We start from the raw sequence: 22,741 nt of genomic DNA, 5'->3' as shown, positions 1-22,741 counted from the left end.
TGCCATGATGGTTGATGGCCGCCGGTCGTCGATACAGTCCATGTGCAGCAGCCATGCTGCCCTGTCTCTGCGGGTAAGGCCGTAAGCGTGGAATAACAGGGCCTTCAACCTTTCGTACTTGCCGCTGGATGGAGGGTCTCTGATGTAGGGCAACAGCCTTGAGGCACAGTCCTGTGGCAATGCGTCCACCACATGGAAATACATGGTGTCATCCGTGTCGATGCGATGTAGGTGGAACTGTGCCTAAACATGGGCGAACCACACCTGAGGTTGATCAGGCCAAAACGCTGGCAGTTTGAAGGCCAGTGCGCCCTGCCTCGTGCTGGCCGATTCTGCAGGAACACTCTCTTCCTGCATAATTCTTCTTGTCTAACGACGGCTAGACAGGTCGGGGTCACCAATTTAGTGGTCTGAGAAACGACTACTGGAGTTTTCAACAAAGCTTTATTCACAAGTTCGGTTGCCAGTATGCAGGTTCTGCGGTGGTCAGCGCTGAACTAACGCGCGCAAGTGAAAAACCACGTGAAACAAGCAGCCCCTCCCAAGTCACGTGTGTCTGCGGCTTCTGAACGCCGGGTTTGATCTCTGCGTGTGCTAGCAGGTGCCACTACACCATCACCATTAATGAATTTAAACTCACCTGGTTTGCTGATAATTTTTATTATACCACTTAATGACGTCAATAAAAAGTAAATTAAAAATGAGTTGGCTTATAATTAGGAGTAACATTCGATGGGGTGGAAAATCTGCCAGTCCAGCATTACCAAAATCCCGAGGGTGCTGGATTACTGGCATTTTACTGCAACTACTTCATCCTTTCCATGCACAACCATTCTAATTCAGTTCTGAAAAAGCCTTATCAATTTGAAAAAAATAAATAAATCTGTGTCTCTCCCTCTCTCCATAGATATTGCCTGATTTGTCATATTTTTCCAATATTCATGTTTAAAATCCTTTGTGGCCATCCTATCTGTCTAAAACCCTCCAGCCCCTCAGCCCACACATGCTTTCTCCATCTTTTCCTCTCATAACTGCCAGCTACCTGAGCTGAGAGATTTAAGGACAAATTATTTTCCAAGCCTGTAAAAGTCATTTCACAGTGGTAAAAATAAATTAAAATATTTTTTCAATTCATTTTGCTTTGATTGCATTACTTATTAACTAACATTCAATATTTCATGTGTATGAAGGAACGGCAGTTTCTGGTTTAAACTGAATGTAGACACAAAATGCAGGAGTAACTCAGCGGGACAGGCAGCATCTCTGGAGAGAAGGATTGGGTGACGTTTCAGGTCGAGACCCTTCTTCAGACTGCTGCAGAACTCTCGTCGGAGAGAGGAGGAGAACTTCTTCAAAGTAGACATAATTTGAGGAGACCGGTGGACCAGACAAAATGACTGAAGAAGGGTCTCGACTCGAAAGGTCACCCATTCCTTCTCTCCAGAGTTGCTGCCTGTCCTGCTAAGTTACTCCAGCATTTTGTGTCTATCTTCAATATTTCATTGTGGTTCCTACTGTTAACCATTTTATATTAATTGGAAGCCAAAAAACTCAATGGCCGCATAAATGAAACAGGTGCTGGAGTTTGCTTATTAAACTTTAATGTAGACATATTTGACCATCTTGCTAAACAAAATATTCCTTGTCATCTACGCATGGATGAATGAAAGATCCTACCTGATCTTCAGCAGAGTCCTGCAGGTTCCCAAAGCAATGAATTTGATCATCATCATCACCGTGACAGGTATGGCTAAATAATTGCCAAAAACTCAACCACAACTGGACTTATTTGTTCATTTTCAACTGGACATTACAGTATCCTACAAATATCGACCACCATCAATACAATATCATAAACGTTTAATAATTAGCAATGCAGGCAGCATATTTGGAAACAGAAAATGTTATTCATTTTTTGCAGACATTTCTCCACAAAGTTTGCACAATGTTCAAAAACAAGATCCATAAACAATCCTTTCATGGGATTAGGCAAAAAGCCGCAACAAAGCTACAGTATTTGTTCCCTGCTTTGTTTGCCAAACATTTTAGACCTTGTATTATGCCCTTTCATGGTTAGGTTCTGAGAACCTCAGGTAATCTGTGTGCCAGTTAACGTTCTAATGTCTACTCAACATTGCTCTGAATTAATTATTATAATATTCAAAGAACCAAACCACTGGAATTGTTTTCCTGCATGTAGGCTTGATGTGCTTGGATTACATGTGGAGGTTTGCAGTGTCATGCTTCGTAGAGGCCTCACTGCAACCCATCAGATCATTGGTTTCTGAGCAGAGGGGTGATGATTGTGTGCACTTAAAGTTTTGAAGCCTTTACGAAACATTACCCTGCAAAATATCACATTTAAACTATTCTTAGTCATTCACCAATCTATTTTGGAAACATTCTATTTCCAGCATTTCAGTTTTTACCTCGGATTTGTAGCATCTGCAGAATTTTACATTTTATGGTGATATTTCTATAATTAGCAATACAAGCTGAGTATTTCTGGTATTTTAGAAAAATGCCATCAGGACTCCCTTACCTGACTGTCTTATTCCCAAGCAAGCATAAGGTAGAGTTAATTTGTTAGCTTTGATATCCATTGCAGGTGACACTCCTATTCACACCTACTGTCTGGGCTTCATAATTTAGATAATATGAAGGGCCATTCTGTGTATGTAAGTTTAAATAAGGTTTCTGAACCAGCATTGTTCCCCAGAAATGCTGCCTGGCCTGCTGAATTACTCCATCACTTTGTGCATTTTTGTTATTGGTAAACCTAGCATTTGCAGTTCCTTGTTTCTGCATTCTGTGATTGCAGATGGGGACGTGTATCCCCTGCAAAATTTAATTATTTCAGGAAAAAAAAAACCCGAAGAAAAAGTCAGTGATTCCACGCATGACTTTTGCTAGTCAGAACAAGTAAGTCGAGTACTGCCTCCCCCACTTCCAAAAGCCCCCAGAACACTTGGAAGACAAAGGGTTTGTGAGAACAGGTTGACAGCGCGCATGCGCGTGTGGGATGATGACTGCAAATCCCGACGGGCGCCACGGCTGAATTCCAAGCACCCGTTTCCGGTCTGAAAGAAATTACGTCATGGTTAAAGCTGGGATAAAGTGGGTGCATTGTGCAATGTAGCGTCCTGCGGTAATAGCACTGGAGACTGATCCAAGAGCAGGGCAGAGCTGAGCATGACATGACTGCTGTACTCTCAAACACACACTAACTCCACCTTCCACACGCCAACGACAAGGGGAAAAAAAAACCCGAAGCAAGTAAGTTTTCCTCCCAAAGTGTTTTTGTGTGCAATGATCGCCTCCTTTCCTTCATTGGTATGCTTGTGTTTTCTCCTACTTCCAACAGAATTCATGGACATCGTTCTGAAGTGGTCGCGGTTTCCGGAGTGATTTTATATTGGTCATCTGTGTATTTAATATTGGCATCATTGCTATTGTGTTGTTCGATTTACAGCTACATGGCTCATTGTATCCAAAGGACTAAAGGCTATTTTTAGTTTCCCCATAAGTGAAAAATATGATTCGTCGTTAAATATTTTATTTTTGTTATTTGTAGCACAAGTTCAATTTTAGCAAAGTTGTGATTTATACTGTACAATAGTTCGCTTGTTTAAAAACATTTTTTTACATTTACAACTTTTTTTCCAAAGGGCAAATAAATATTTGTTGCACTCAATTTGGGGAAGGGAGAAACAAACAAGTGATCGAGGATTTTCACATACTTTTTTTTCACGCATTGGAAAGAGCATCACTCATATTCTGAGGACATATTCGGTGTACACGTATTCTGAAGACATAACGTATAATGTGTGTAAATTCCTTCGTGGATGGTGTGCGAAAAAACGGATATCTTATTTAAATTCTGCTTGAAGCGATTTGCTTCAGTTTGTGCTTGAATATAATTCATAGCTGACAAAGCTTTTCTTTTACATGTTCAAGCAGCATAATTTCTGCTTTAAAAAAAAAGGATCAATTCTCCTAACCTCAACTTAAAACCTTGTAAAGTAATATAAAAGAATACATATGAGCAGAATGAGACTTGTACACGTGTTAGCTATTTAAATTCGGGTTTTAAAGAATTGATGCTTTTTAATATGACTGGGTCCACTCGATTGGATTTGAAGTTGTGCTTACCACAGTTTCTCAGCCTGCCTTATTTATTTTTTGTCTGATACGAAACTGTGCAAAACAGTAAAATATTGGTTTAAGAACCAACTAAAATGGAGCAGATAAATGTAATGCCTTATTTTTTAACTATTTGTTACTGTAGTACAACGTTGTGGAATGTTCTTTTGGAATATTGAGCAACATCTGGATCATATGATATACCAGACTGATTTGAAATCCTGGCACAGAGGGTGTGTTATCCAAATTTTAACACTTATTGATGGTGGCACGAGTTCTGCTTGAAATGGAACTGTTGACTTTCTTTTCACAGACTTTGATCTGAAGATATTTTGCATAATTAAAACTTCAATGTCAATATTGCTCAAGGGTAAAGCTAGGATAATTTAACCGGTCAATTTGAGTCTGAACCTTAGGTTTGCCAAAATATGTGGAGTACTTGAATGAAAATGGAACAATTTGTTTTGAAGCAGCAAATTTAATTGCAGTGGTAAATATGGTACTTTTTATCACCAACCTTATGCAAAAGATCTTTTTTATTGTAGCAAGGAAGTAGAATGTGTGATACAGTTAAAATCTGTATGGTGCAGTTGCCACAGATAATCAAAACTAAAGCTGCAAATAAGTCGCTGCAGATGATATCTGATGGTGGTTGCCTCTGTTGTAATAATAGTCAGAGTAGTAATGGACTTTGTCATCAGGTCCCTCATTCTCAAACAAAAGCATAACCTTTGTTCTTTCTCCTCTAATCTACAAATTCTCTCTCATCTAACGTGTGTGTGCAACTATTTGAGTCATATTTGGGAAATGTTTATCTCCACTATCCTCGTCATAAATAAATCTTTCCTTCAAAAATCACGCAAGGACCCACCTCTTGTTAACTTGCCATCTATATGCAGATGCATTGTACAAAGTCTTTTGTTGTTCATCGGTCACTTCTGTATTTGATTTAGTGGGTGTTTCTTACAAAATAATTATGCCGCTGACATTTATTAACTCTGTAAATAGTTCCCTGAAAGTGGTGTCAGGTGGTAAAGAAGGCTTTTGGCATGCTGACCTTCATCACACAGGGAATTGAGTATAGAAGTTGAAATGTTTTGTTGCAGTTCTATGAGATGTTAGTAAAGCGATACTTGGAGTATTGTTTGATTTTGGTCACCCTGCTATAGGAAAGATGCAGTGAAGTTAGAAAGGGTGCAAAAAAGATTTGCCAGCATTTAAGGGGATTGTGTAAGAAGGAACTGCAGATGCTGGTTTAAACCAACGATACACAAAATGCTGGAGTATCTCAGTGGGACAGGCAGCATCTCTGGATAAATGGAATGGGTGACGATTTTGGATCGAGACCCTTCTTCAGACTGAGGATTGAGTTGTAGGAAGAGGCTGGGCAGGCTGCAGCTTTACTCCTTGGAGGGGAGGAGACTAACAGGTGATTTTAATAGAGATGTGTAGAATCTTGAGGGGAGTAGATGGGATGAATGGATCTTTTTCCTAGGGTGGGGAAATCAACAACTTGAGGGTGTGGGTTTAAGGTGTGAGGGGAAAGACTTAATAGGAAACTGAGGGGAAACCAGAGGAAATAGTTGTTGCAGTCACAATAACCACAACATTTTAGAAGATAGACACAAAATGCTGGAGTAACTCAGTGGGTCAGGCTGCATCTCTGAGGAAAGTGGATAGGTAACGCTTCTGGTTGGGACCCTTCAGACTTAGACCCTTGTGTGGGGGGGGATGAGAAACTGAAAACTAATGGGGGGGGGGGGGGGGGGGGGGGGGGGGGAAGGAGGAGAAACTAAAAGACTAATGGGGAGGGGGCAGAACCATGACAAATTGGGACAACAGATTACTTCAGGCAAGGAGGTTAGCTGATGGGTTAATTGTCAACTAGCGACTACCCCATCAGTTGGGTGTGATCCCAAGAGGGATACATTGTTGCAAACTGTGGAACTGGTTAACTGACTTAGTTGGACTAGAATTGGCCTATTGGGGAACCTCCTTGTCTGTGGTCATCTGTGCTGGCCCTGATTTTTCTCTCGCGTCCAGTTTTTCTTCTTTCCACTCTCCACCCCCCTCTCCCCATCTCCAACACTACATTCTGGCTCAAGAGTCCCAACCCAAAACATCACCTAATCATTTTTTCCAGCAAAGTTGCCTGACCTGCTAATTTACTCCATTTTGTCTGTCTTTGGTATAAGCTAGCATCTGCAGTTCCTGTTTATAAAATTTAAAATACATGGATAGGAATGACTTGAAGGGATATAGGCGAATTTAGATGGGACATCTTTGTTTGCATGGTCAAGTTGGACTGAAGGGATTATTTCCATGCTGTAAAGCTCTATGACCTTGCATGATATAAAATTCAATCAAAAGTCTGAGGAAAAGAAAAGTCAAATATTTCTATAATATCAATACCTGTCCTATCATAGGTGAATGTTATATTAAAATTATAGGCTTGAAAAGCAGTCGACTGCATGATTTTTCCCATTTTATGTTAAATTACATACTACGAAATGTTAACTTTAAGTCTTGTCAACCATCTATTTCTATTAACAGAAAATATCACTACTTTTCCCATTCTGCTTTTACTGCTGCCAGGTGAAGTACTTAATAGATTTGCCACATTAAAAGCAATGAACAGAAAACCTGGAGTAAGTGGGGAAAAATACACGTGGGAGTGTATGAACTAATTATTTTCCTTTACTGATATGATCTTGGATGGGTGATATGAAGAGAAATCCAATCACTGCCAATGTTGATAGAAACGATAAAGTTGACAATGAGGGTAGTTTATACCACACAGATGTAAAGAGGATGTGGGATATCTTGGTGAATTGCAAAACTAATCAACTAAGAAGTCTGACAAAAATGCTGGAGAAACTCAGCGAGTGAGGCAGCATCTATGGAGTGAAGGAAATAGGCAACGTTTCAGACTGAAGAAGGGTCTCGACCCGAAACGTTGCCTATTTCCTTCGCTCCATGGATGCTGCCTCACCCACTGAGTTTCTCCAGTATTTTTGTCTACTTTCGATTTTCCCACAACTGCAGTTCCTTTTTGGACTAAGAAGTCTGAAGATAACCTTTACAATATATTTTGAATGGATGATAGTTAACCTCTAATGATATAACATTGCTAAACAGCAAAAATATAATAATAGTGTTCTTTTATAATAGTGTAATTTTATAAATTAAAGCAACAGTCCTTGTCGGGATGAAGTGCCCTTTTGGCAGTTATCAGTTTGGATTGCTCTAACCTGCAAGGTGTGGTTGAGGTAGAGGTCAATGTACAGGTTGTCCCGGGGTAACAAATGGGTTCTATTTTGTAGATATCCCCAAGTCAATTTTGTCCATAAGCATGAAAAAAAAAATCACTTTATATGGTAACCATACCTCAATGGTATTACAACGAATGGCATCAAATGCACAGATAAGGAAGAACAATTACAAATGGTAGACGGGAGGCAATTTGTTCTGCTGTTTGTAGGAACAAAACTATTCTATGTCAGACTTTTAAACTTAATATTTTTTTGGGAGCTCTTCTATGAACAGGTCTTCCATAAGTTGGTGTTCATAAACCCAGGGAAGGCTTGTATTTTTAATGGAAAATAAGATAAATATTTTTCAAGCAGATGCAAATGCCTTTGGCGAAGATGGTCTTGGGATCAGTTTTGAATGTGTGACCAGAGGACTGACAGACATGTGATAGATTAAATGATAGCCTGTGTGGTAAACATAAGTGGAGTTTTATTTTGGGTTGTTGAATGGAAGGCAACATTAAGTGTTAAATTAGTGCATCAGTAAGCTTGTGATTAATTAAGCATGTGACTGTCTTGGTTTGTCTATCTGCAGGCTGTTGTAGAACATTTTGGGTTAAGATCCTTCAGATCCTTTTGGCTCCTGTTGTGAAATATTAATTGGTAATTAGCTGTTGGGTAGTGTGTAGTGTTATGATTCCTTGAGACTTAAGTTTTTAATTCCTGCAATATGACTACCACTTAAAGAGCGAGCTCCTTAAACAAGTAGTTATGTTTTCTGCCTCATGAATCAGTGCATTTTTGGGAGCAATGAGCAAATTAAAAGCAGTCTGCCTTTTAAAAAAAAATAAAAAATAAATAAATAAAGTAAAATGATGCCTATCATTTAAGTAACCTGAGGTTGCACAGACAGTATTCTACTAATTTTTGTTACTGACTCTTTGCCTATGTCATTTTACATGGTAAATAGATGAAATGTAACTCTGATTTGGTTTTTTTTTTTAATGACTCCCAACTTAATGTTTGAAGACTGGCTTCGGCTTGGGCTTGAACATGGTATTGATGATTGGGAAGATGTTAGTGGTAACTTGGGTACTGTATGTGTGATACTACTCCAATATGATTTATATTTCTAATTCTCCTTTAACTAACTCCAATGAATTAGCTTGGTCTGACATCTAGTTTATGAAATGCCTGTTAGGTGGTCACCTGAGGTGTTAAACTGAGTTCCTTTGTCAATCTAAAGTCAACTTGACTCAAACACTTGTAGCTGTTGAAATTGATTCTTTATTCAGCTGAGACTAGTCTCTGAACCTTCCAACACACAGCTAATGCTCTGGGGCGGGTCCAGAGAGGAGTAACTTTGATAGAACTCATGTCATTTGTATAGGTATTAGACATTTCAGATACAGAGGGTATGACAAGTTAGTAACCAATCATCTGAATCCTTCTGGTGATTTACAACATCAGTCACATGATCCCCCTTCCCTGGCCTCACAACCTTTGTTTGCCTGTGGTATAACTTTGCTTATTTTATTTTAACACAGCAAAACCCCAGTAGGCTCAATTATCAAAGACCACTCCTCAAAATATAAGATACGTATGTAATACAATGATCACACAAGTCGTACACACTTTCTATAGCAATGTTACAAAATTTTGAGATTTAAAAAATCAAGTCTGCAATTTATCCCATCAGATAAAGCATAACAATAAGTTTAATTTGACACCAAATTCACTTTCATATCTCAAGTATTAAAAAAGTTATGACCATTTTCATACTCGGAAATTGGCATCTTGTTCCCTATTGATTTTCAATGGACATTACAAAAAAGCTGTGATCTTGGATAGTCAACAGGCCATTTCTTAAGGAAAGATTAACATTTTTAAATAGCCTAAGTGTCCAAAGATTATTCACAAATAATTCACAATATAACATGATTTTTATATCTAATTTACATTAATTTATAGGCCAAATGGAAGGAATTTAGTGTTCAATTGCTGTAAATAAATGCCCATTTAAATCGGCTTTCTAGTGGGTTCATGTGGAACGCGCCGGTTTAGAACGTTGACATAGCGCTGGATTAGTGCCCTCAAATGCCGAGAAAAATACTGCGGGATATAAAAAGCCCAAAATGAGCTACTCGCTATACATAACTTGATATACAGGGTTATATATATGCCCCATTTAATGTAAAAATAAGGTACATACCTTTAATTGTTTGCTCTATAAAACCCTGGGGCTGCGAGAGGTTGCGAGATGAAACAGTAATTTTAAATCTATTAGAACTATATTATCGAGGCCTATAAAACTAATAATACCTTTTGCGACCGGGTCTTGCAGCGATTTTTCGTTAATGATTTACTAGGCTGAACATGTGCGATTAGTACAGCCTAGTAAAAATCGCGTTTAAAACCCGCCCCCTCCAAACAGCGCCAAAATCGCTGACATGGCTGAGGGCAGATTCCCAATGGCGATTCAGGTAGGTTTTGTAACATACCTACTTTCTATACCAAGAAGAAAGATATTTCTATAAATCTAAACAAGGTCTAATGTTTAAATTTCTACTAAGACAATGCAATTCATAAATTGTCTCACTACAATTTTACAGTTTAAAATATCATTACCTATTATATAATTAATGTTTTAAATAAAGTTTGCTGGATTGGTTTCTAAGTTCAAAAACCCCAATCTCCCAACCAAGCATACATGGGTCGTAAATCTGTCAACTTAATTAATAAGTGTTTGGTGCAAGGATATAACTCAATTCTAATTTGTAGCCCCTTTCCTGCTACCTGGAAGCTGGATTTCCAATCCCATGTAACCATATAACAATTACAGCACGGAAACAGGCCATCTCGGCCCTATAAGTCCGTGCCGAACAACTTTTTTCCCTTAGTCCCACCTGCCTACACTCATACCATAACCCTCCATTCCCTTCTCATCCATATGCCTATCTAATTTATTTTTAAATGATACCAACGAACCTGCCTCCACCACTTCCACTGGAAGCTCATTCCACACTGCTACCACTCTCTGAGTAAAGAAGTTCCCCCTCATGTTACCCCTAAACCTCTGTCCCTTAATTCTGAAGTCATGTCCTCTTGTTTGAATCTTCCCTATTCTCAAAGGGAAAAGCTGGTCCACATCAACTCTCTATCCCTCTCATCATTTTAAAGACCTTTATCAAGTCCCCCCTTAACCTTCTGTGCTCCAGAGAATAAAGACCTAACTTATTCAACCTTTCTCTGTAACTTAGTTGTTGAAACCCAGGCAACATTCTAGTAAATCTCCCCTGTACTCCCTCTATTTTGTTGACATCCTTCCTATAATTGGGCGACCAAAATTATACACTGTACTCCAGATTTGGTCTCACCAATGCATTGTACAATTTTAACATTACATCCCAGCTTCTATATTCAATTCAATTTATAAAGGCTAGCATACCAAAAGCTTTCTTTACCACCCTATCTATATGAGATTCCACCTTCAAGGAACTATGCACGGTTATTCCCAGATCCCTCTGTTCAACTGTATTCTTCAATTCCCTACCATTTACCATGTACGTCCTATTTTGATTTGTCCTGCCAAGGTGTAGCACCTCACATTTATCAGCATTAAACTCCATCTGCCATCTTTCAGCCCATTCTTCCAAATGGCCTAAATCACTCTGTAGACTTTGGAAATCCTCTTCATTATCCACAACACCCCCTATCTTGGTATCATCTGCATACTTACAAATCAATTTACCACACCTTCATCCAGATCATTGATGTACATGACAAACAACAAAGGACCCAACACAGATCCCTGAGGCACCCCACTAGTCACCTGCCTCCAACCAGATAAGCAACCATCCACCATTACCCATTCTCCCATTCAGCCACTGTTGAATCCATCTTGCTACTCCTGTTGAATCCATCTTGCTACATTTATACCCAACAGTTGAACCTTCTTAACCAACCTTCCATGAGGAACCTTGTCGAAGGCCTTACTAAAGTCCATATAGACAACATCCACTGCTTTACCCTCGTCAATTTCCCTAGTAACCTCTACAAAAAATTCAAGAAGATTAGTCAAACATGACCTTCCAGGCACAAATCCATGCTGACTGTTCCTAATCAGACCCTGTTTATCCAGATGCTTATATATATTATCTCTAAGTATCTTTTCCATTAATTTGCCTACCACTGAAGTCAAACTAACAGGTCTATAATTGCTAGGTTTACTCTTAGAACCCTTTTTAAACAATGGAACAACATGCGCTGTACGCCAATCCTCGGGGACTATTCCCGTTTCTAATGACATTTGAAATATTTCTGTCATAGCCCCGGCTATTTCTACACTAACTTTCCTCAATGTCCTAGGGAATATCCTGTCAGGATCTGGAGACTTATCCACTTTTATATTTTTCAAAAGTGTCAGTACTTCTTTTACTTTGAACCTCATAGTATCCATAGCTACTCTACTAGTTTCCCTTACCTCACATAATTCAATATCCTTCTCCTTGGTGAATACCGAAGGAAAAAAATTGTTCAATATCTCCCCCATCTCTTTTGGCTCTGCAGATAGCTGTCCACTCTGTCTCTCCAATGGACCAATTTTATCCCTCGTTATCCTTTTGCTATTAATATGGCTGTAGAAACCCTTTGGATTTACTTTCACCTTACTTGCCAAAGCAGCCTCATCTTTTAGCTTTTCTAATTTCTTTCTTAAGACTCTTTTTACATACCTTATACTCCTCAAGCACCTCATTTACTTCATGCTGCCTATAATTATTGTAGACCTCCCTCTTTTTCCGAACAAGATGTCCAATTTCCCGTGAAAACCAGGGCTCTTTTTTTCCAATTTTTACTGTTCCCTTTCAACTGAACAGGAACATAAAGATTCTGTACTCTTAAAATTTCCCCTTTAAATGTCCTCCATTTCTCTTCTACATCCTTCCCATAAAACAAAATGTCCCAGTTCACTCCTTTAAAATAATTTCGCATCTCATCAAAGTTGGCCTTTCTCCAATCAAAAATCTCAACCCTATGTCCAGTTCTGACCCTCTCCATAATTATATTGAAACTAATGGTATTGTGATCACTGGACCCGAAGTGCTCCCCAACACATACCTCCGCCACCTGTCCTGTCTCATTTCCTAACAGGAGGTCCAGCACTGCCCCTCCTCTAGTAGATACCTTTATGTATTGCTGCAAATAACTATCCTGCACACATTTTACAAACTCCAAACCATCCAGCCCATTTAGCGTATGTGTTTCCCAGTCTGTGTGGGAAGTTGAAATCTCCCACAATCACTACCTTGTGCTTACTATTAATATCTGCAATCTCCTTACATATTTGCTCTTCCAATTCTCGATCCCCTTTTGGCAGTCTATAATACACCCCTATAAGTGTTGCTACACCTTTCCCACTGCTCAGTTCCACCCAAATAGCCTCCCTAGATGAACCCTCCAATCTATCCTGCCAAAGTACTGCTGTAATATCTTCCCTGACTAGCAATGCAACACCTCCACCTCTTGCCCCTTCAATTATGTCACACCTGAAGCAATGAAATCCTGGAATAATTAATTTCCAATCACAGCCCTCCTGCAACCATGTTTCACTGATCGCCACAGCCTCATACTTCCAGGTGTCTATCCAGACTCTAAGTACAAGGCAGAACACAAGGTTCTTTCAAGGTACAACTCAGACCATTACATCAGAATTACACCTCAGACCACCTCAGACACTCTCCGTCGTCTCCGCGCATTCAATTCTCTAGGCCCTCACCCCCTCATCTTCACCATGGACGTCCAATCACTCTACACCTCCATCCCCCACCACGATGGTCTCATAGCCCTCCGGTTCTTCCTTGACCAGAGAAGCAACCTATACCCAGCCACTGACACTCTCCTCCGCCTAGCGGAGCTGGTCCTTACCCTCAATAACTTCACGTTCGACTCCTCCCATTTCCTCCAAATACAAGGCGTAGCTATGGGCACACGCATGGGCCCCAGCTATGCCTGCCTATTTGTAGGTTACGTCGAGCAATCCTTGTTCAATACATACCAGGGCCCCATCCCCGACCTCTACCTCCGCTACATCGACGACTGCTTTGGTGCCACCTCCTGCACCCGCACACAACTGACTGACTTCATCCACTTCACCACTAACTTCCATCCGGCACTCAAATACACCTGGACCATTTCCGACACTTCCCTACCATTCCTTGACCTCACTATCTCCATTGCAGGTGATAGACTTCTGACCGACATACACTATAAACCCACTGACTCCCATGGCTATCTGGACTACACTTCTTCCCACCCTGCTTCCTGTAAGGACTCCATCCCCTACTCCCAATTCCTCCGTCTACGCCGCATCTGCTCCACGGATGAGGCGTTCCACACCAGGACATCTGAAATGTCCTCATTATTCAGGGAACGGGGGTTCCCCTCCTCCACCATAAATGAGGCTCGCACCAGGGTCTCTTCCATACCCCGCAACACTGCTCTCTCTCCCCATCCCCGCACTCGCAACAAGGGCCGAGTCCCCCTAGTCCTCACCTTTCACCCCACCAGCCGTCACATACAAAAAGTAATCCTCCGTCAGTTTCGCCACCTCCAACGTGACCCCACCACTCGCCACATCTTCCCATCTCCCCCCATATCTGCCTTCCGCAAAGACCGCTCCCTCCATAACTCCCTTGTCAATTCTTCCCTTCCCTCTCGGTCCACCCCCTCCCCGGGCACTTTCCCTTGCAACCGCAAGAGATGCAACACTTGTCCCTTTACCTCCCCCCTCGACTCCGTTCAAGGACCCAAGCAATCGTTCCAGGTGCGACAGAGGTTTACCTGCATCTCTTCCAACCTCATCTATTGCGTCCGCTGCTCTAGATGTCAGCAGATCTATATCGGTGAGACCAAGCGGAGGTTGGGCGATCGTTTCGCCGAACACCTCCGCTCGGTCCGCAATAACCAAGCTGACCTCCCGGTGGCTCAGCACTTCAACTCCCCCTCCCACTCCGTCTCCGACCTCTGTCCTGGGTCTCCTCCATGGTCACAGCGAGCAGCACCGGAAATTGGAGGAACAGCACCTCGTATTCCGTTTGGGGAGTCTGCACCCCGGGGGCATGAACATCGAATTCTCCCAATTTTGTTAGTCCTTGCTGTCTCCTCCCCTTCCTCAGCCCCCCTGCTGTCTCCTCCCATCCCCCAGCCTTCGGGCTCCTCCTCCTTTTCCCTTTCTTGTCCCCACCCACCCCCGCCCCCAATCAGTCTGAAGAAGGGTTTCGGCCCGAAACGTTGCCTATTTCCTTCGCTCCATAGATGCTGCTGCACCCGCTGAGTTTCTCCAGCTTTTTTGTGTAACATCAGAATTACATCTGCTTCTTCGACTTTCTATAGACTCCATCAATCTAATTATTTCCTCTCCAAGCAACTACTTCCCTTCACACGCATCCTATTCCTTACCACAATCTCATTATAATTTAACATAACCAAGGCTAACTACAGGGTCTATTATCTCTCAGCCTTGAATTCTGTCTCAAACTCAGCATAAACCTCACAGCTCAAGAATGTGCCATAGGGAAAGAGCAGCTATCCATTCTTCAACACAAAGTTATATCAGATACAATTCCTCCAGCGTTATAATTGCCTCGAAGCAATAAACTAAGCTAAGCAGGTTCAGGTTTCTATGCTTTGATTCATCTTTCCCTGTGTGTATGTTTCATTGTACTTTATTCCATTAGGAGACGTATTTTTGAAAACCATAAGCTTTTCTTTTGCAAATTAGCTAGCTTATATAAAAGTCAATATCCGAGCGGTTCTATTATATAATATTTCCTCATTCCCCACTCTGATCATTCCATGACCACTAATAGGATAATAACACGGGCAGAGATTCATCAGCATTGGCTTATTAGTCATCCAAGTTTATTCCTATCCTCGAGATGCTTTATAGCCCCCAAAACCTGGACCACGTAGGTCAGCAGGCTGGCTTGTTGACACCAATGCTGTTCCGTACTTCGCTGCTGTGCTTCATACCCTAGCCCGCATACCCTAGCTATTCTGGGTTCCATACCACTGGTCTATCTCCATTTTATTCATTCTAATACATTCGTCTTCTAACAATTCTTTCTCAACTTGCGCATTTACCATCCTTTCAACTACCTCATTGTTCAACGTTGGAATATCTTCTTCTAGATGTTGCGATAATATCTTCTCACCAGTTTCCACATTACTCAAGGCTGTCATTAGTCTGGCAATAATACATTTAACACTAGCAATTCCCATGAACAAACACAAAACTACTATTGCTGCATATATGGCCATACTAATGATCCAATTATAAAATCCCCCAAATCCCCAGTCTCCCCATCCCATCGCGCAGGGTAATAATGTCATTTTGATGTTTGGTGATGTTACTAGTCTGTCCTAAATTCCCATCATACACCTGTCTTTCACAATACCACACGTCACTCCCTCGCGGGCCAACAGATAGTATAAGGCTATCTATCCTGTAAAGAGAACAGAGGCATTTCTGATAGTACACCGAATAAGTCTTGTCTTCACAACGCGGGTAAGAATGCCCATTATCACGAGGTAGTGGCAAATAGTTGGTGACAGTTTCGACTAGAACTGACTTCTCACCTTGACACCTTACTGACCGTTCAGTCATCCCACACTCTGTAAACACTGCAAATAGGCTACTAACTGATTTCATAGCGAGGTAACACACAATTTGTCCTTTACCAAATAGTTAATTATGGGCTTGTATAAACATGTTAATTTAAATCTTTTTATTTGAATTTTTGAATTTCACAGCAATTTGCATACATAGTGATAGTCAGGACAAGTGTACAACAGTATGTAAACGGCCCTCAAAACCCTTACCCACCCTCGATCCACCCGAATCAGGTCGGGACCAAACGGGAACAAACAACACTCACATATGTACACATCCACACAAATACGATAAGATAAACAAAACAAAAAAACGAATGTATAAACATGTTAGAGTCCGTTTCTTCCTATGCCCATTTTCTCATGTTTTTTCTCGTGTTCTTTCTCCTGTAGACAAGGGTAGACCTCTAATGCTTCTCAATAGCATAGTCCATCATACAAATGTGCCTTTGCCGAGTTGTCTTCCAAAGAATACCGTCTGCAGAAAAAGTCAAATTTGCACTCCTGAAACCAACAGGGTAATTCCCATAGGTGTCGGTTATCTAAGTCTACCTGCCAATCGGGCTGACGCAGTATCCCATTGCAATAGTCAATCTTGGTGACGTTCCAGGATCCAAAGGCATCCTGGCCATTGCACGGTACCACATCTTTCACTGAGGTGAAAGATTCTGCTTGTTTGTCCCGGGACACATCGTCAAAATTTTCCTTCATTTCCCTCCATCTGTAGTAGCATCAGGATGCATAGCAGGATGAATCACCTCATTTTAATTTATCTGGAATAAGCAAAGGCTCACAAAAAGCTAATTTCTTACTTAATTAGCTTAAACAACTATTCACTCAGTTTAAACGTCCTTCAGTCAGTCCAGTAATCAGTCGCATGTTCTTAACCATATAGCAAAATAAGGATTCAAAACTTATCTTATTAAGATTCTGTTAAGATGCTGTTAATATTTGCTGAAGTAGTACCCATAAATCTCTGGAATCGGTGTGATATACAGATGTTGTTCTTAAAAATTCAATGAAAGCTTGATTCTGATTCTTATTAGGCACTCCCAACATAACCTTAAGCTTTTATTTTGCAAATTACCTAGCTTGTATAAAAGTCACTATCCGAGCGGTTCTATTATATAATATTTCCTCGGAGGGAGCAGTTAACGGGCAAATATAACATCTCTATGGGCATTGTTTCTTTATCTTGACTACTTTGATCATTCTTAATTTAAACTTAGCCAAATGCTGATAGTCACAAATGAGTCTTGATTTTTTTAAATATAGCAATTATCATAATAAAGTGTGATATTCAGGGAAACCTGCATCTCTGGTGAATGGTGGGGTGACACAAGGAACTGGAAATGCTAATTTACAAACAACGCCACAAAGTGCTGGAGAACATTTTGGGTCAAGACCCTTCAGATCTTTTTGGAGCTATACATTATGGAAACGGGTTCTTTGGCCCAACTCATCCATGTTGGCCCAACTCTACCTGTGTTATATGTTTGCCTATATTGCCCATATCTGAACTCTTTTTTACCCCCGTTTATAAGTCTTTGGCAGCTCGTTCCACACACCACCACCATCTGTCAAAGTTGCCACTCGGGGTTCCTCTTTAAATCTTTCCCTTCACGCCTTAAACCTAGTTTTAGACTCTTCGTACTGTGACTGACCTTATCTATGCCTTTATCCATGCCCCACACAAATTTGTTGACCTCCATAAGTCGCTCTTTGGCCTCTTAATCTCCAGGGAAAAAGTCATTGATAAAATTCAGTTGAGCAATACTGGAGTGAACCCATTGCACAATTTTTTGGCATAGGGTTAAATGCATAGAATTAAAGAAATCTAATGGAGTTAAATTGTAAAAACATATTTTATAGAGCAGGATATTACTCTGTACTGCAGTTTGGGGTGAAGTGCATAATACGGGAGAGGAATTGCTGAAACAGAAGGCACAACAGACCCGCAATCGAGGGAAATCTGTGACTGCAGTGTCTCCAAGATTGTCCATTTTTAATATGTGGGGACCAATCTGATTGGATCCTGGATAATAGAGGTTGGATTCCTGGATTCTATGTGCCTCAGAACGTGGAGAATGTTTTTTAGTTTCAGTACCTGTGACTAGTGCTGTGCCTCTGGGTTTGGTGCTTGGCCCGTTACTGTTTGTCATCTACATCAATGATGTGGATGAGAACATACAGGGCAAGATTGGCAAGTTTGCTGATACAAAAGTGAGTGGTTTTGCAGATAGTGAAGATAGTTGTGAAAGATTGCAGCAGGATCTGGATCGATGGCCAGAGGGGCGGAGGAGTGGTTGATTGAATGTGTGAGGGATTGCGAGATGGTTGAGAGAAGTGTGAGGGGTTGCATTTTGGGACGTCGAGCAAGGGCAGGACCTACATAGTAAATGGTGGGTCTCTGGGTAGTGTTGTAGAGCAGAGGGATCTAGGAGTATAGGTGTATGGTTCCTTGAAAGTAGAGTTGTAGGTGCATAAGGTGGTGAAAAAGGCTTTTGGCACTTTGGCCTTCATCAGTCAGAGTATTGAGTATAGAAGTTAGGAGGTCATGTTAGAAAACATAGAAACATAGAAAATAGGTGCAGGAGTAGGCCATTCGGCCCTTCGAGCCTGCACCGCCATTCAATATGATCATGGCTGATCATCGAACTCGGTATCCTGTACCTGCCTTCTCTCCATACCCCTTGATCCCTTAAGCCACAAGGGCCACATTTAATTCCCTCTTAAATATAGCCAATGAACTGGCCTCAACTACCTTCTGTGGGAGAGAATTCCAGAGATTCACCACTCTCTGTGTGAAAAAAGTTTTCCTCATCTCGGTCCTAAAAGATTTCCCCTTTATCCTTAAACTGTGACCCCTTCTGGACTTCCCCAACATCGGGAACAATCTTCCTGCATCTAGCCTGTCCAACCCCTTAAGAATTTTGTAAGTTATGTTGCAGTTGTATAAGATGTTGGTGAGACTGCATCTAGAATATTGTGTTCAGTTCTGGGCACCATGTTATAGGAAAGATATTGTCAAGCTTGAAAGGGTTCAGAGAAGATTTAGGAGGATGTTGCCAGGACTAGTGGGTCTGAGCTATAGGGAGAGGTTGAGTAGGCTGGGTCTCTATTCCTTGGAGTGCAGGAGGATAAAGGGTGTATAAAATCATGAGAGGAATAAATTGGGTAAATGCACAGACTCTCTTGCCCAGAGTAGGGGAATAGAGGACCAGAGGACATGGGTTCCAGGTGAAGGGGAAAAGATTTAATAGGAATCTGAGGGGTAACATTTTCATGCAAAGGGTGGTGGGTCTATGGAACAATTTGCCACAGGTGGTAGTTGAGGTTGGGACTATCCCATCGTTTAAGAAACAGTTAGACGGGTGCACAGATAGGTTGGGTTTGGAGGGATATGGACCAAGCATGGGACTAGTGTAGCTGGGACATTGTTGGCCGGTGTGACCAAGTTGGGCTGAAGGGCCTGTTTCCACTCTATCACTCTATGACTCCATGACTCTACACATTGGTGCGAATAGGATTTTTGTTCCATGATCAAAAGTATTGAGTGATGGATTCCTGATCAACTGGAAGGAAGAGTTAATTTCTGAATTCATGCTATTTAAGGATGTGTAGAAGGATTCCTGATTATGCATCATTGGTTGCGTGACCTGTCTGCTGTTGGGGACTTTGTCACTCTGACTTCATGATGTGTTCCACGTGCATATGTACTTTGGAACTGCAATTACCATAGTACAGTAACAAGATAAAAAATCTTTTTCATTACTCTTAACATTCTTGAATAGTTCCAAGCCAGTGGGCGTGGCACTTGATTGACAAATCCAAAAGAAGAAACACAAATTTGTTTTATTAGAAGAGGAATTGTCATTTCATTTTAAGTCTGAATGTAATAAATTTGACTTGGAAAAAGAAAAATGAAGAGAAAACTAATGTAGAATGAAAGTTAATTTGTATAAACACTAAGTATCCAGGCAGTACGATTCCTATACGTTCACTGACAGGTTCGTAAAGGCTTGAAAATTTTGGATCGGTTCATAAATAACTGAAACGGAACCAAGATAAACTATGGTGCATCCATTTTTCTCGATCCATAATAAATGACACAAATCAGCAATTGAAGTGTCTATATATTCCTTTGTTTGCGCCATGTATAAGTAAGTTGTAGTAGCCATTTATGTTTATTGGTGGCATTTATATTTTGCTTAGATATTTTTGCAGTATTATTTTGGACTCTTGGGGTAGCAATGTTACAAAATTTTGAGATTAAAAAAATCAAGTCTGTAATTTATCCCATCAGATAAAGCATAAAAAGAAGTTTAATTTGACACCTAATTCACTTTAATATCTCAAGTATTTAAAAAGTTATGGCCATTTTCATACTCGGAAATTAGCATCTTGTTCCCTATTGATTTTCTATTGACATAACAAAAAAGCTGTGATCGCGTGCTGTCAAAAGGCCATAACCTTCTTAAACATTAAGAGAACTGAATGAAATTTTCAGTTATCGTAGATTGAACCATTCTGAAACAAACATCAAATAATCTAACTTGGATGACCTGAAATTAAAGCATATAATTAGTTAGTTACCCAAGTGTAGCAAATTTCAAACTTCAATTACTAGATCTAAACATCTATCCATTTCTTAATAAATGATTAACATTTTTAAATCGCCTAAGTGTCCAAATAATACTCACCAATAATTCACAATAAAACATGATTTTTAAATCTCATTTACATCAATTTATAGGCCAATGGAAGGAATTTAGTGTTCAATTGCTGTAAATTAAAGTCCATTTTAAATCAGCTTTCTAGTGGGTTCCTGTGAACGCGCTGGTTTAGAACGTTCACATTGCGCTGGATTTGTGCCCTCAAATGCCCAGAAAAATACTGCGGGATATAAAGAGCCCAAAATGAGCTACTCGCTATAGAAAACTTTATATACAGGGTTCTTAAGAAGCACCTTTTAATGTAAAAATAAGGTACATACCTTTAATTGTTTGCTTTATAAAACCCTGGGGCTGTGAGAGGTCGCGGGTTTAGAGAGTGATTTTTAAACTACTATAACTATTATACAAGGCCATAAAAACTAATAATACCTTTTGAGACGGGGTCTTTCAGCGATTTACTAGGCTGAACATCTTCGATTGGAACAGCCTAGTAAAAATCTCGTTTTAAACCCGCCCCCTCTAAACAGCGCCAAAATCGCGCACACGGCCTGGGGCAAATTCTCAACGACGATTCAGGTAGGTTTTGCAACATACCTACTTGGGGCGGTCATTAGATGCCCAGGGTGGTCTATGTGAGGGCATAGGGGGACAGAAAGGGGCAGGTACAGAGGGAGCACATACATTTCTCACCAGACCAGGAACAGAGCAACCAGCTACAAGTTGCATGCAGAATTAGGAAAGCCTGCTGCGTTCATCTCTTTGTTTGTACAACTACCTCAATAAACAACCAACTAAACTGGATATAACTGGAAGATCGGTTTTATTGGGTCTGCGTAAGATCACTCCGACTGTCCGGTTCTGGCCTCTCCGTGTGCGATTCTGAATAAATTTCAAGATCGTTCTTTATGTTTACAAAGCCCTTAACGGGCTTGCCCTCGCCTACATCAAGTCTGCTTACCCACCACACCACCTCCAGGTCCATCAGATCGGCCGACTTGGGGTTACTGACCATCCTGCGGTCTAGGCATAAGCTCGGGGGCGACTGCGCCTTTGCGGTTGCAGCTCCTAGACTGTGGAACAGCATCCCTCTTCCCATCAGAACTGCCCCCTCCATCAACACTTAAGTTGAGACTTTAAACTCATCTTTGCTCTCAAGCCTTTCTTGACATCCTCTGAGAGAAGGCTATATGTATGTATTTATGTATGTACTTAATCTATGAACCACTGTTGTATAACGTTAGTACCTCCACCAATGTAAAGCACTTTGGCCAACCAGAGTTGTTTTTTAAATGTGCTATAGAAATAAAAGTGACTTGACTTGAAGTACCTGTGTATTAATGGCAACTGGAAAAGAGGACACTGGGAAAAGTAGATTTGCCATTACACAAGTAATATGACAGAATTAAAAACAGAATATCCATTTATTGAAGGCAGTAACTTTCAACTGGGTGAAATTTATCGAATCGTATGAAGTGATGTATATTTGTTCTTGTGTCACACTATATTGTTCCACCATTATTGAAATGAAGAACCTAAACAAACAATTCAGCATGGTTTTTCAAAACTACAGTTGGGTTGTTGTCAGATTGCATGGACTCTGCTCCAACCAATGCTCTCAACTGCTGCTTGATATGACATTCAATGAATCAAAGTGGGCGAGGACTGGCCACTGTAATGGGAGGCCTTTGGAGGAGACCAAGGTGACATGGAGTCATACAGCACATAAACATGTCCTTTGCTCCAGTAAGTCTATATTGGCCATTTTGGCATCATTGGAAGAGGAATGTGCATTATTGCACTATTTTATATTTCTACCAATTTGCAGTATTCCCTTTTCTATCCTCCCCTGGGATTTTTCCACTCATTTACATGCTAGGTCAATTTGCAGTTCCCGATTAACCTGCCCACCAGCATGTCTTTGGAAACTGAGGGAACTGGAGCTCCAGAAGGGTCCCATGCGATCATGGAGTATGTGCGGGCTTTGCACAGACGGTGGGGGAA

At 40.8% G+C, this 22,741-nt stretch overlaps 1 protein-coding gene across 1 annotated transcript in view; it reads left to right on the top strand.

Annotated features, from left to right (window-relative positions):
- The first annotated feature begins 3,093 nt into the window (after nucleotides 1–3,093).
- rab30 (RAB30, member RAS oncogene family) overlaps nucleotides 3,094–22,741 on the top strand; it is a 60,817-nt gene continuing 41,169 nt past the window's right edge. The window contains exon 1 of the mRNA XM_055637198.1: nucleotides 3,094–3,276. The gene's annotated coding sequence lies outside the window, so the exon portion shown is untranslated. The remainder of the gene's footprint in view (nucleotides 3,277–22,741) is intronic.

Source organism: Leucoraja erinacea, chromosome 6 (genome assembly GCF_028641065.1).
Source record: "Leucoraja erinacea ecotype New England chromosome 6, Leri_hhj_1, whole genome shotgun sequence".
Lineage (NCBI taxonomy): Eukaryota > Metazoa > Chordata > Chondrichthyes > Rajiformes > Rajidae > Leucoraja > Leucoraja erinaceus.
Note: the sequence above shows the minus strand (reverse complement) of the source record. Positions and strands in the feature narration are given on the sequence as shown.